Genomic DNA, 16,151 nt, shown 5'->3' with positions numbered 1-16,151 from the left:
CTTACCAGGGCCATCGGTAGCAGCTGAGGCGATCAGATCCTTCTCAGTCTGTGGTATGAAGCCGACTGAGGTGAGGGGTAGATGGCCCCCGCTGGGCTCCATACCATTGCAGGGCGGAAGCGACCTCAAAACTCACTTCCGCCCATAGCTCTTAAAGGGACATTTTTTCTTCTTTTTTTTTTTTCAAACATTTTTATTTTTATTGCATTTTTGTGTAAATATGAGATCTGAGGTCTTTTTGACCCCAGATCTCATGTTTAAGAGGTCCTGTCATAATTTTTTCTATTAGAAGGGATGTGTTATAGGAATAAAAGTGATACCATTCACTTAAAAAAAAAAAAAAGAACAGTGTAAAAATAACAAAATAAAAAGTAAAATAAATAAGATTTTTTTTTTTTTAACCGCTCCCCGTCCAGCGGAGCACACGTGTAGAAGCAAACGCATACGTGAGCAGCACCCGCATATGAAAACGGTGTTCAAACCACACATGTGAGGTATTACCACGATTGTTAGAGCGAGAGCAATAATTCTAGCCCTAGACCTCCTCTGTACCCAAAACATGCAACATGTAGAATTTTTAAAACATCGCCTATGGAGATTTTTAATGGGTAAAAGTCGCCTTTCCACCAGCGGGCGCAATTTTGAAGCGTGACATGTTGGGTATCAATTTACTCGGTGTAACATTATCTAAGACCGTTGCGCAAATATAGTATGACAAGTGTGAACGGAGCCTTGGTATCCAAAGTGCCCATTGGCCAGTGCAGCCCTGTGATCATGCTGACCAATGAAAAGCGCCTCTGAGGCTTCATATTCCAGTAAGGTTCCCCAGAAGAAAGAAGTGCTTCTCATTGGTCAGTACGATCATGCTACGGTGAGCATTATGATGGCTAGTCACCTCTGTATTGTGTTGTATGGACTGCTACTGCGGCAGGGTCTGGAGGGGTGGCCGGGATATCTGAAATTCGTTCATTTTTAAAATAAACTTTTAAGGCTTGATTTACACCAATGCGATTTCAGATGCAACTTGGGTCACACTGATAATTTGGGATGAGCCCTCCGCACACTGCTATACACCCTTTCTAGCAAACTTTGCACAAAAAACAGGGATTTTTAGTTCACACATATTGCAATACATGTTTAAGCTGGCCAACTGCGTCAAAGTAATCCCCTCTCTGGCCAGTCCCTACTCTGCTCTGCAAAATGCAAATGATCCAGTGGATATAGTGACAATATGGGGCAAAGAGACGCAACTTGTAAGGAGAGCTACAAGGTTCAGGTCGCACTGAATCACATGACAACGGAAATAACTTTGCTTCCAATGGTGCCTGTTCCCATCAATGCAGCACAGCTACGGTGCTACTTTGGTGCAATTTACAGTGCGATTTGGCCCCATAGATTATGCAAACCACATCCAAAATGCAACAAAAGTAGCATCAAAGTTGCACTACATAAATCGCACTGCAAATCTAATCAAAATCGCATCTCAGTTGTGTGAACCGAACCTATGTGAATTTACCCTTCAACTTAAAGCAGAGCTTAAAGTGAAACTTTAGTCAGAAAATTAAGTCCTGCTAGATGACGTCAGGCTGGCCCCTTTTGCAGGTATAGCTATATAAAACATAAAAAATAAGTGTCTATACCAGGGGTCTCAAACTGTTTACAGTCCAGTAATACACTGTCTCACCCTGCTCTGCACATGCTCAGTTGCTCTCCATTTTTAGGCACTGCTGACTTTCTAGAAGCCGATCTGCTGACAGCCTTAAGGCTCCTTTCACACCGGGGTAGTGCGGGCGTCGGCAGTAAAGCAGAGCTATTTTTAGCACTGCTTTACCGTCATTTTAGTGGCGATATGTGGCCGCTAGTGGGGCGGTTTTAACCCCCACTAGCGGCTGAAAAAAGGTTAAAACCGCCCACAAAGCACCGCTGCAGCGGCGCTTTGCCGGTGGTATAGCCGCTCTGCCCCATTGATTTCAATGGGTAGGAGCAGTTTAGGAGCGGTGAATACACTGTTCCTTCACTGCTCCAAAGATGCGGCTAGCAGGAATTTTTTCACCATCCTGCCAGCGCATCGCTCCAGTGTGAAAGCCCTCCGGATGGAGTGAAAGGGGCCGTTTTTTTTAGGCGCTATTTTTAGTGCTGTAGCGCTTCAGAAACCACCTCGGAAAGGGGCCTTAATCGGAATTAAATGCTCCTTTGTAAATTATACTTTACAGCTGAGGAAGCTGTTTGATCTGCAACCGCCATGGTGCTGTCCATGTGATCAGTTATGCCACCAGCCATTTGATGATTTATTGAGACAACAGTTAGCAATCCTGGCATTCCAGAATTTTTTTTTTTTTTTTTTTTAACGGTTAAGGGCCGATTCACAATGACCAGCAGCAAAATCGCAAAGCAGCCAGAGCGATTCAGTGCTCCAGGTGCTCTTTAATGCCAGTTGGCTAGCGGGCAGCGTGGTGCACGATTCATCGCACTGCACTGTCTTTTTTTTTATTGTTTGTTTTAACCACTTCCAATACAGGCCACTTTCACCCCCTTCCTGACCAGGTAAATTTGCAGCTTTCAGCGCTGTCACCCTTTGAATGACAATTGCACGGTCATACAACACTGTACCCATATACAATTTTTATCATTTTTTCCACACAGATAGAGCTTTCTTTTGGTGGTATTTATTTGCCGCTTGTTTTTTTTTTTTTTTTTTGCTAAATAAAATTAAAAAAGACCAACATTTTTGGAAAAGAAATGCGTATTTTTTTTGTTTCTGTTATAAAACTTTGCAAATAAAAAAAAAAGTCTTCATAAATTTAGACCAAAATATAATCTGCTACATTTCCTTGGTGAAAATAACCAAAATCATTGTAGATTATTAAATTATGGAGCCTACAATCTATGGGATATGCATCTAAAAATTGATTAGTCCTGATGTACCGACGTCCTATCTCATTGCTCGAAAAATGCCTGGACAGTACAAATATATCCCAAATTACCTTTTTGGAAAATAAACAGTCCAAGGTATTTAGTAGGAGGCATGGCAACTTTTTTGAAGTTGTAATTTTTTCTCACAATTTTTTGGAATATAAAGAATAAAAAAAAAAGCAGCTGGTCACGGCACACTGCTCTGAAGAAACGTAACACATGGCCGCTCCTTCAAAGCGCATGTGTCAGTGATGAAACTGGCTGCTAGGACAGTAAATATGTCCTAAACGGTGCATGTTTAGGAGATATTACACTACCTATAGGTAAACCCAATTCATGAAATTTGAGCTGGGCACATATATCTGTAGTGTTTTCTTATCTTTCTTCAAAGGTCCCAAAATGGCGTCAAAAGTGTCTGATGTCCGCCATAATGTCGCAGTCACGATAAAAATCGCCGTCATTACTAATAAAAAAAAATTCATAATAAAAACTCTATCCCCTATTTTGTAAACGCTATAACTTTTGCGCAAACCAATCAATATACGCTTATTGGAAAAAAAATGTAACCAAAAATATGTAGAAGAATACATATCGGCCTTAACTGAGAAAAAAAAAATTATATATTTTTGGGGATATTTAGTATAGCAAAAAGTAAAAAATATATATTTTTTCCCAAAATCGTTGCTCTTTTTTGTTTATAGTGCAAAAAATAAAAACCGCAGAGGTGATCAAATACCACCAAAAGAAAGTTCTATTTGTGGGAAAAAAGGACATCAATTTTGTTTGGGTACAACCTCGCACGACCGCGCGATTATCAGTTAAAGTGACACAGTGCCTAATCGCAAAAAGAGTTCTGGTCAGGATGGGGGTAAATCCTTCCGGGGCTGAAATGGTTAAAAGTCAGCAGCTACACTTTTTGTAGCTGCTGATTCTTAATAAACTTACAAACGAGTGGAACTTTATGAAACGTAAAAAAAAAAAAAAAAAAAAAAAAAGTTTAAAACAAGTAAATATGATTTACTTTCCTATCTATTTGCTAATGTTAGCAGCATAAGGATTAATGTTGTATGAGAGAGTAAATTTACACTTTAACCACTTCGTACACAGGCCAATTCTGGCATTTCTCTCCTACATGCAAAATTCATAATTATTTTGCTAGAAAATTACATAGAACTCCAAACATTATATATATATATATGTATATATATATATATATATATATATATATATATATATATATATATTTTTTTTTTTTAGAAAAGACCCTAGAGAATAAAATGGCGGTCGTTGCAACTTTTTATCTTGCACGGTATTTGCGCAGCAATTTTTCTAACACTTTTTTTTTGGAAAAAAAGTTTCATGCTTTAAAAAAACATTAAAGTTAGCCCAATTTTTTTTTTTGTATAATGTGAAAGATGAAGTTACGCCAAGTAAATAGATACCTAACATGTCACACTTCAAAATTGCACACGCTCATGGAATGGCGCCAAACTTGCTTAAAAATCCCCATTGGCGATGCTTTACATTTTTTTACTGGTTACATGTTTTGAGTTACAGAGGAGGTCTAGGTCTAGAATTATTGCTCTCGCTGAAACGTTTGTGGTGATACGTCACATGTGTGGTTTGAACACTGTTTTCATATGTGGGTGGGACTTGCGTATGTGTTGGCTTCTGCGTGCAAGCACACGGGGACAGGGGTGCTTTAATTTTTTATTTTTTTTATTGTTAATTTGAATTTTATTTTTTTAGTTTGACGCATTAAAAAATAAAATGTGATCACTTTTATTCCTATTACAATTGTAATAGGAATATGGCACGATCGGTCCTTTTTAAAGTGAGATATGGGGTCAATAAGACCCCGCATCTCACCTCTAGGCCGGGAAGCATAAAATCAAAAAGAAAAGAAAAACGATCATGGCTTCCCAGCCGAGGCAGCGCCGTTTTTTTGAATGCGTGACATCATAACATTGCGCCCAGCCTCCAAACAATCATAGAGACTCTGGCGACCATCTGGTCCGCCGGAAATCTCTATGATCACCATCTGGGTCCAGCGGATCCATTCTCCAACTCACAGATGGAAGCGGTAAGTCGGTAGAAGCACCGGAGGGCAGCGGGGAGGGGGGGTGTCCCCCCCACCACCTGTAAGAAGGATCAATCAGTGGAACAGCCGCTATGATCCTTCTTATGGTGTCGAGAATCGCCGGCTGAAAAAGCCCATATCTGAATGATGTCTGTAGCTGCAGGCATCATTCAGATGTCCCCCTGCAAAGTCAAGGATGTGCCTGGACGGCCTCCCGCCGCAAAGTGTTTTTTAACCACCAGCCGACCAGCTCACGCAGATATACTGCGGCAGGTCGGCTCTCCTGCACAAATCGACGTACCTGTACGTCAGTCCATACAAGAAGTATAGCGGGCGTGTGCCTCAGCTGCGTGCCCCCAGACTCGATGTCTGCGGGCGACCCATGATCGCAGTGAGGAGAGGCAGGATGGGGAACTGCCTATGTCAACTGCCTAGTGACATGACAGGGATCTACCGTTCCCAGTGATCTCTGTCATGCTCCTGGCAGTCCACCCCCCTACAGTTAGAACACACTGAGGGAACAAAGTTAACCCCTTGATCGCCCCCTAGTGTTAACCCCTTCCCTGCCAGTATCATTTTTACATTGATCACTGCATCTTTATAGCAGTAATCAATGTAATAATGTGAGTGGTCCCCAAAAAGTGTCTTTTGGGGTCAGATTTGTCTGCCGAAATGTCGCAGTCCCACTAAAAAAAACGCAGATCGCCGCCATTACCTATAAAAACAATAAAAATAAAAATCCCTAAATCTTAACTTTTGCACAAACCAATCAATATAAGCCTATTTTGATTTTTTTTTTAACCAAAAATATGTAGAAGAATATATATTGGCCTAAACTGATGAAGACATTTGTTTGACTTTTTTTGGGATATTTATTACAGCAAAAAGTAAAAAAATGTAGCTTTTTTTTTTCAAAATTTTTTTTGTTTATTAGCGCAAAAAATGCAGAGACGATTAAATACCACCAAAAGAAAGCTCTATTTGTGGGGAAAAAAAGGACATCAATTTTGTTTTGGTACAATGTCGCACAACCGCGCAATTGTCAGTTAAAGTGACGCTGTGCCGTATCGCAAAAAAATTGCCTTTTTTGACAATGGTTTTGACAGGTACTTCCTGTCCCACTTCATTCTTCTGCTGCCTCCCGGACTCCTCCTCTCTCCCTCCCTATAATCTTCTGGGACACGTCCCAAGTCCCAGAAGATTGCCTGGCCTGGCCACTAAGAGAGTGCAGTTAAGCCGCAAGCTGTCACGGCCGGGTGCCCACACTTGCAATGCCGGCACCGCAGAGAGAGGCGGGGGAGAGGAGTGAGGCTTTAGGAGGCCACATCGCTGGACTCTGGGACAGGTAAGTGTCTGTTTATTAAAAGTCAGCAGCTACACTTTTTGTAGCTGCTGACGTTTAACCACTTGCTTACTGGGCACTTAACCACTTAAGGACCGCCTCATGCCGATGAACGTCGGCAGAATGGCACGGCTGGGCACAATCACGTAAATGTACATGATTATTTAAGTGCCCAGCTGTGGGTTGGGAGCGCGCCGCCGGGTCCTGTGCTCCGTGACAGTGGCCGCGGGACCAGCAGACCCGATCGCCGATGGTGTCCCGCTATCGGGTCACAGAGCTGAAGAACGAGGAGAGGTCTGTGTAAACAAACCTCTCCCCGTGCTTCTCTGTGTGGCTGTCACGATCGTCTCTTCCCTTTTATAGGGAAGGACGATCAGTGACGTCACATGCCAGGCCACGCCCCCTACGATAAAAAAAAACACATAAAGTCATACATAACACTACACTGCCCCCTAGTGGTTAACTCCTTCACTGCCAGTGTCATTTACACAGGAATCAATGCATTTAAATAGCATTGATTTCTGTATATCTGACAATGGTCCCAAAAATGTGTCAAAAATGTCCGATGTGTCCGCCATAATGTCGCAGTCACAATAAAAATTGCTGATCGCCGCCATTACTAGTAAAAAAAAAAAAATATTAACAAAAATGCTATAAAACTATCCCCTATTTTGTAAACGCTATAACTTTTGTGTAAACCAATCAATAATCGCTAATTGCGATTTTTTTTTTACCAAAAATATGTAGAAGAATACGTATCGGCCTAAACTGAGGAAAAAAAATTTCTTTATATATTTTTTGGGGATATTTATTATAGCAAAAAGTAAAAAATATTGCATTTTTTTCAAAATTGCCGCTCTATTTTTGTTTATAGCGCAAAACATAAAAACCGCAGAGGTGATCAAACACCACCAAAAGAAAGCTCTATTTGTGGGAAAAAAAGGATGTCAATTTTGTTTGGGAGCCACGTCGCACGACCGCGCAATTGTCAGTTAAAGCGACGCAGTGCCAAATCGCAAAAAGGGGCCTGGTCCTTTGGCTGCAAATTGGTCCGGGGCTTAACTGGTTAAACCCCTTCTCCTGTCCAGACCAATTTTCAGCGCTGATGCAATTTGAATGACAATTGTGCAGTCATACAACACTGTACCCAAATGAAATGTTTATCATTTTTTCCCCACAAATAGAGCTTTCTTTTGGTGGCATTTGATCACCTCTGCGGTTTTTATTTTTTGTTAAAAAAAAAATTTTTCCTCACGCTGACAGTGCGAGTAGAAAAAAAACGATTGCCGAGCTTTTGTTTACAGTGGATCACAAGGTAAGGGGCCGGGACTGGCCCCTTACTCGGATCAGTGATCACCCGAGTCTCAATGACTCAATGATCACAGCGCGCACAGAGAGCGTGCACAGGGGAGGACGTCCTATGACGGCCTCCAGGAAATTGAGGTCCGTGAGGTAGCCATCATTCGGCTATAGCCCGGACCTCAAGTGGTTAATAAACTTACAAACGAGAGGAACTACACTTTAAGAAATGTAAAAAAAAAAAAAGTTTGAAACAAGTAAATATGACTTATTCCCTATCTATTTACTAATGTTAACAGCATAAGGATTAAAAATAGTCAATGTTGTATGTGAGAGTAAAGATCCACTTTAAACGACTTTAATCTCTCAAACAACATTAACGATTTAAGGACCGAGCCTCTTTTTAAGATGTGTTGTTTACAAGTTAACCGGTTCCCGACCAGCGCACGCCAATGTACGTTGGCAGAATGGCACGGGCAGGCAAATGGGCGTACCTGTATGTCCCTTTAAATTTGCCGCCCTGCCATCGCACCGACGGTGGCGCACTCGCGTGCTGGTCGGGACCCCCGTGAGTCCGGTCGCGGGTCCCGCAAACTCGATCACCGTGGGTATACCCGCGATCGTCTCACGGGGCGGCTGAACGGAGAGATGCCGTTGTAAACAGCATCTCCCTGTTCTGCCTAGCAACTAGTGACGCTGATCTCTGTCCATAAGATTGGAGCAGAGATCAGTGTTCACTAAATGAAAGCCCAGCCCCCAACAGTTAGTAACACACCCCTAGGAACACTTAACCCCTACACTGCCACTCACTGGTTAGCCCCTTCACTGCCAGTGTCATTTACACAGGAATCAGTGCATTTGTATAGCAGTGATTGCTGTATAAATGACAATGGTCCTAAAAATGTGTCAAAAATGTCCCATGTGTCCGCCATAATGTCGCAGTCATAATAAAAATCACTGATCGCCACCATTACTAGTAAAAAAAAAAAATATTAATAAAAATGCCATAAAACTATCCCTATTTTGTAAACACTATAACTTTTGCGCAAACCAATCAATAATCGCTTATTGCGATTTTTTACCAAAAATATGTAGAAGAATACGTATCGGCCTAAACTGAGGGAAAAAAATGTTTTTTTTATATATTTTTGGGGGATATTTATTATAACAAAAAGTAAAAAAATAATGCGTTTTTTTTTCAAAATGGTCCGGGGCTGAAGTGGTTAAAAACAGTTTTTTTTCCTAGAAAATTACGTCGAACCCCCAAACATTATATATATATTTTTTTATTATTCGAACACCCTAGAGAATAAAATGGTGGTCATTGCAATACTTTCTGTCACACCGTACTTGCGCAGCGGTCTTACAAGCGCACTTTTTTGGGGAAAAACTATTTTTTTTAATTAAAAACATAACACAGCAGTAAAGTTAGCCCAATTTTTTTTTATACTGTGAAATATAATGTTACGCCGAGTAAATTGATACCCAACATGTCACGCTTCAAAATTGTGCCCGCTCCTGGAATGGCGACAAACCTTTACCCTTAAAAATCTCCATAGGCAAAATGTAAAAAATTCTACAGGTTGCATGTTTTGAGTTACAGAGAAGGTCTAGGACTGCAATTATTGCTCTCGCTCTATCGATACCTTGCATGTGTGGTTTAAACACTGTTTTCATATGCGGGCACTGCTCACATATGTGTCCGCTTATGCATGTGAGCTTGGTGGGACGGGGCACGTTTAAAATTTTTCATTTTTTTCTTATTTATTTTACCTTTTTTTTTTTTTTATATATACTGTTCTTTAAAAAAAAAAAACGTGTAACTTTTCTTCCTATTACAAGGAATGTAAACATCCCTTGTAATAGAAAAAAAACAAAACATTAACAGGACCTGATAAATATTAGATCTGGGGTCAAAAAGACCTCAGACCTCATGTTTACACTAAACTTAAATAAAAAAATAAAAAAATGGTATGGAGACGTGTGGGGGGGGGGCCATCTTCACCAAGAAGGAGCCGATCGCCTCCACCACCACTGGTGGCCCCAGGAGGTGGTGGAGGGCACCAAAGCATGTCGGGAGATGGGGGGGACCGATAAAAGTGATCTCACAGCGAATCCGCTGCAGAGTCCACTATTATCAGAAACCTGACTGCCGGCTTAAGAAGAAGATGGTAGCTAACTGCTGCCATAACAAGTTCAAAGTTAGGACATATATCGGCGTGCGGCGGTCCGGAAGTGGTTAACAAATTGTAATCCTTATGCTGCTACCATTAGTAAATAGATAAGAAGGTATGTCATACTTACTTTAAGGATGACCTCAGGCGTGTTCGCATGGTCAACGCGCAGAGCCTTCCAGGAAGTCGGCGGAGCGCTGAGCTAATCACAGGCAGTGAGACATTGCCCCGATGCCTGGCTGCAGGGATCGGCAATGTCTCACTGCCTGTGATTAACGCAGTGCTGCGCCGACTTCCTGGCGGGCTCTGCGCATGAACCATGCGAACACGCCTGAGCTCATCCCTAACCCACTTTAAACTTTGCTTTAAACTTTTACATTTCTTCAGTTACTTCCTGGTTTCTGGCCTAGGCCAAAATGATGTCATATGGCCCAGGAGTCTTCAGGAGAGGAGGAGCTTTCTCATCTAAGCACACTCTGCCTGCCTGATCTAAGGGCAGATAGATTCCACGAAGTAAATGCTACATTTATCATCTGCCCTTACTCAAGATGGCCAGAAATGTTGGGGGGGGGAGGGGGAATTTGTATTTCAAAGAGATTTCTCAACAACAAAAAAAGCACGGAGACCTGGATGGATGGGGGAGATTGCTTTGAACGTTAAAATTTAATGAAATAGGGTTTTTATTTTGTGGTGCTCGGATACCGTGGAGTTCTGCTTTAATATAAAAGTACAAGTTGATGCATAAAATGCTTTGTGAATTGAAAGCGATCTCCAATCGATTGTACAAATCAGTAAACAGAGGGTAATGAAGGGAAGCATCTGATCAATTATTCCCAATGTGTTGTATTTGCAGCCTTTGCCCTGATCTCTGGGAATGGTGGTTAGGCTGGAAGGGGTGTGTGTTGATCACGTGGCCTCTGCCCCCCCCCCCCCCCCAGCACAGTCCTGTCTATACTTAGGAAAGGTCACTGGTCTGGTTTCAGTCACGTGTCTATGCCCAAAGGGCGTGTACTGAGGTCCCCTGTCATTGGCTGTCACTGCACGTTCTTACATAACTCCACACCAGTCACGAGTTCCAGCTACAAGTCACTTCCTATGTAGTCACGCTCCACACTGTGATGGTTTCGTCCAATCACCCCCCGACTCCTTCCTGGTAAGACCCGCCTGCCCTGGAGGCCTCGGCCAATCCACAACCGCAGCTAGTAGAGCCACGCCTACCTCTTCACCGGTTTCCATGGCGACGCGCGGCCCTGCGCCTCTCCCGCTCTCAGCAGGCGCCGCCATTTTAGAAAAGGGGAGGGGCGACAGCACCGTTTTGACGTCGTCATAACGACCGAATGCCGCCCGCTTCCCCACCCCCTGTGTAGTCGGCGCGGTTCGGAGCACTTACCTAGTAGCGCTTCCCCCCTGTGTTGGCGGCGGCGCTGGGTCCGCTCAGTCAGAGCGATGTTTGGGCTTCACTCCGAGGCTGGACCGCTGCGTGCGCCCGAGGTGGGGAGACACCGGCCCCGCCCTGCCGGCGAGAAAAAATGCCGCCCGGTGCGGCGGGGGACCGGGCCCGGTGGCGCCGGGGGTTGTTGTTGTTGATTCCTGTTGCCGGGGTTCTTGTCGCCACGACTACCGTGGCTATGGCCGCTCCGTCCCTCACCCGGGCAACTGTTGCTAACGTCCCTCCCCCCTCTTCCTTGTCGTCAACACAGGCAAAGCGATACAGGCGCCGGATTGGCTGCGGCCTGCGTCAGTCAAAGCCCTCGGGGCGTGGATTAGGAAGAGTGAACGTCACGTAGTGGGCGGGGAGCTCTTGGGCTAGGCGTGCTATGATTGGCACAGCGCCTGTCAGTTAGCCGGAGGACGCAAATGATTGGATGGACGTAGCATGGGCCCGGTCCCGAGTGTCTGTATAGCAACGGTTGCCACCCTGCAGGGTTGTTGATAGGCCTGTGCTGGATTCCTGTCACTATGTGACTGGGCGAGTACAGCGGCCTGGCCCTGAGAGCAGTGCGCAGGCGTGAGATGCAGGAGCTTCTGGGAGTTGTAGTTGTTCACCCTGTCCACGTAGTCTGCTTGAAGTCTGTAGTCCATCTACAGTCATGTGTCTGAAGAAAGAACAGTGCTTGTTCCCATGAGCAACGGGTGCAGCTGCTGCAGGCTTTCATATTCTTCATCCTAGAAGTTTTATCACGAATCCTTATTTTTTTAAATGATTATTACTATCAATATTTAATAAACTTAGTTTTTTCCTTAGAGTTAAGCATGGATAATGGGATTAGAATGATTGCCCCCCTCCAGCAGCCAGCTTGTGATCTGTAAAAGATGTAACGCAATTGATGGTCCTGTGTGTGGGCACCCCCGACACGGGCATTTATGTGTGTGTGTGGGGGGGGGGGGGGTGATAAAGCGGAACTAAACCCATCAATTTAACTGTTTAATAAAAGATTCTGGCCACGTGTCAGGACTGTAAGGTCTCGTTTACACTTCAAAATGTATCATCGCTCACGCTTCTTTAAAGAGCAAGTGAACTCTGATGGGTTTTACTTCTTCGTTGTCTCCCTGCAAAGGTAAAGCATAATGGACTACTATGCATCACATATTAGGCCATTATGTGTCACTTACCTGACACAGGAGCCAGCGATGTGCCCGATTTCCTCGCCGGCTGGAAGCATCCATCTGCCTTCTTGGGTCAAGGGCTCCGGTGTTCTGCCAAAATCTGTCCCCCCATAGGATAGTGTCCGGCCCGGACTAGACCCTGAAAGTCTCCAAAGAAGAACGGCGTTTGCGTTTGCGCAGTGAGTCCAGGTGCAAGCCCCACCATCCAAGTGGACATACGGTAGCACTTAGTAACAGGGCCCCTCGCGGGCTCAATTCGCTTGGCACGCTTCGGGTATGGCTTCACTTCGCTCGGCTATTGTATATTCTAACTCTATGTCCACTTGGATGGTGGGGCTGGCTTGAACCTGGACTGGCGCCGTTCCTCTTCGGAGACCTTCGGCTTCTCCTCCATACTGCACAAGCACAGTACAGGGCGGACAGTATCCAACGGGGGACAGTATTTGACACAGCACCAGCTCTATGACTGGCCGGAGTCACGTGACCTCATTCACTTAACCCACTTAAACCCCCTTCCTAACCAGACCAATTTTCAGTTTTTGGTGCTCTCACACTTTGAATGACAATTACTCAGTCATGCAACACTGTACCCATATGAAATGTTTGTACTTTTTTCACACAAATAGAGCTTTCTTTTGGTGCTATTTAATCACCGCTGGGTTTTTTATTTTTTGCACTATAAATCAAAAACGACAGAAAATTCTGTAAAAAAATAAAATAAAAAATCTGTTTCTGTTAAAATTGATTGCAGAGTATTGGCACGTACTGGCAGACTATTAGCGAGTATTGCACAGTATTGGCAGAGTATTGCACAGTGATGCAGTGTATGGGCAGAGGATTGTCACTGAGCAATGCTCAGGGCCGGAGCTGGATATGCTGTGCTGTGGGCTGGATGTGTGGGCACTACATATCCAGCCCACAGTGCTGCTGCCATCTCTTCCCCTCTCACTGTAGGGAGGAACCGGTGTCATGACGTGACGCCGGTTTGTTTACAAGTGATCGCTCCGTCATTTGATGGAGCGATCACGTGGTAAACGGGCGCTATCACCGTCCGGTTACCGTGATGCGCCGGGTCCGGTCACAGATGTTCCCGGGAGTGTGGAGGAGCAAGATTCTGTGAGGACGTCCCACGTGCGCAGAAGGAATCCTTGTACTGGGAATTGTAAATATCTCCTAAACCATGTAGGTTTAGGAGATATTTACAGCACCTACAGGTAAGCCTTAATCTAGGCTTACCTTTAGGTGAAAGTGTGTTGTAAGGGCTTACAACTTGCCACCCAGGCCAATTCTGACATGTCTCTCCTACATGTAAAAATCATATTTTTTTTGCTAGAAAATTATATAGAACCCCCAAACATTATCTAGAATACAATGGCCTTTGTTGCAACTTTTTATCTCGCACAGTATTCGCGCAGCAATTTTTCAAACGCATTTTTTTGGGGAAAGAAACATTTTTGTCCTTAAAAAAAAAAATAAAGTTAGCCCAATGTTTTTCCATATTGTGAAAGATGAAGTTACTCCGAGTAAATGGATACCTAACATGTCACGCTTCAAAATTGCACACGCTTGTGGAATGGTGCCAAAATTCGGTACTTAAAAATACCCACAGGCGACGCTTACATTTTTTTTACTGCAAAAGGTTTTTTTGGTGCAAGTTACCACAACACCATTATCCTGTAGTTTTTAAGATCAAATATACAACAATGTTGGTGTCCCTTGTCAATTGTACATTGTATTTTTTAAAATGTAACTGCCTACTCCCAAACTGTCATTTGAAGTAAAACACATAGCCAAATATTATTCTACACAATTTTTTTTTTTTGTGCATTCAAAAAAGAAAACAAATAAAATTAGACATGTTATCTGCCAATAGAACTTAACCAAAAAGTGTATTGGACTTGGGACAAAGCAATAACTCCAAGGCTAATAATAAATAACACGTTATCTCCTCTGATTCCGCAACATGGCTGGTTGATGAACGGCCGTTCAGAAACTAAAAAATGCGAAATGAGAAGCGAGAATCAGCACTCACTTCTACTAACACGAAATTAGCAGAGGGAGCCCAAAGGGTGGCACTAAAGAGCTGAAAAAAACATGTGGTACGTCACTACGTTCGTGTTTGTTGGCCAACAATTCCTTGTCATTTGGATGCAACACAAGTTCCTGGCCAACGCCCTTCAGACAAAAGTCTGAGATTTTGTCTGTGGAAAATCTGATCTTGTGTATGAGGCTTTAGAGTCAGTTCCCTCCTTGAAGACCTGTTTGGCTCCCTTGAGTGTGGCTGTGCCCCTCTTCCTTCAGGTTTTTACTGTAGTCATGCAAGACTTTGGGGTTGATTTACTAAAGGCAAATCCACTCTGTGCTGCAAGTGCTCTTGGAAGCGCAATCGCTGTGAATCTGACGGGAATATCTGAAATGAGGGGAAGCTCTGCTAATTTTATCATCCAATCATGTATAAGCAAAAATGCTGTTTTTTTATTTTTCTTGCATGTTTCTCTCAGATCTACAGCGACTGCACTTCCAAATGCACTTCCAGTGGATTTGACTTTAGTAAATAAACACCCCCATGACCTAAATTACTGTTATTTGCTAATTCTGATTGCAGAGACCAGAAGCACAACTTCACGCCCTCTGCTGCAGATTCTTTATCCCATTTGTCTGCACCTTAGTGAATGCCAAGACTGTGCCTGCAAAGCTTGATTTTGAGTCACTCCAGTCTTTGAATGATGAGCTTACCTCTGAGGATTCCAACACACTATTCCCAACGTACACGTAGAAATGGCTGTGCATATAAGTGGGTTCTGAAGCAACCACCAGCTGGAACCATGAATAGTCAGCGACAGATGCCACCAGCACACCAAGGATCTCCAGAACAGGTCCAAAGCTTTATTCAGAGATCACGTTGTTCACACAAATATATAGTATCACTTATTCCAGAAAATCGCAGCACAGAGTGTACTATATTGACAGCGCTAAGACAAAAAATCTTAAGTTGTGGATAGAGTGCTTCAATTGATATTCAGAGGAGAAAAAAAGGAGTCAGTTTCCAAGCCATCCACCACACTGCCAATGTGAAAATCCGTGCTCAGTGACGCTCCCAATGGTAATGGACTTACCAAAACTATGATTGAATACAGGCACATCAAATGCTAAATAGCTCCTGGATGTTCACAACCGTAGACCTCCAATTGAGCCTCTCTCCCTCCAACACAATCCGTTGTTATTTTACATATGGAAAGAATCAAAAATACAATCCATAGTGCAAATTGGGATGGCCGGGATCACATTGTTACAGCAGATATCAAAGTTTCGGAGGCTCGCAGGACCCCTTCATCAGGCACATGAAGGTCACATCACATGCCTGATGAAGGGGTCCTGAGAGGCTTAAGCCCCATACACACTATCAGATTGTCTGTTGAGTTTTTCCTTCAGATTTACCAAAACCATGTAGTAGAAGGGCCTGCCTGATTGCATACACATTGAAACTCCTAAGGTTTGACCTCATATTATATGGTTTTGGTAAATCTGAAGGAAAAACTCAGCAGACAATCTGATAGTGTGTACGGGGCTTTAGAAACATTGATATCTGCTGTAATGATGTGAGTGCCGAATAAGGCTTTGGACTCGTTCTGGAGATCCTTGGTGTGCTGGTGACATTCTCTTGCTCTTACCTCTGAGGAGTCGCAGCCTACTGCTATTACTCCCAATTTAAAGGCGACTATTTCAGCTATTATTG

At 43.5% G+C, this 16,151-nt stretch overlaps 1 protein-coding gene across 2 annotated transcripts in view; it reads right to left on the bottom strand.

The window, feature by feature from the left end:
• RFX1 (regulatory factor X1) overlaps positions 1 to 11,504 on the bottom strand; it is a 72,841-nt gene extending 61,337 nt beyond the window's left edge. Inside the window, exon 1 of one of the 2 annotated variants that reach the window (XM_077470444.1) lies at positions 11,199 to 11,504. The gene's annotated coding sequence lies outside the window, so the exon portion shown is untranslated. The remainder of the gene's footprint in view (positions 1 to 11,198) is intronic. The other variant, XM_077470445.1, reaches the window with a different exon arrangement.
• Between the last annotated feature and the right edge of the window lie 4,647 nt (positions 11,505 to 16,151).

Source organism: Lithobates pipiens, unplaced genomic scaffold (genome assembly GCF_037356315.1).
Source record: "Lithobates pipiens isolate NorthernLeopardFrog02 unplaced genomic scaffold, aLitPip1_a1.2 Scaffold_8, whole genome shotgun sequence".
Taxonomy (NCBI): Eukaryota; Metazoa; Chordata; class Amphibia; order Anura; family Ranidae; genus Lithobates; species Lithobates pipiens.
The sequence above is the reverse complement of the archived record's forward strand: the minus strand, read 5'-3'. Positions and strand labels throughout refer to the sequence as shown.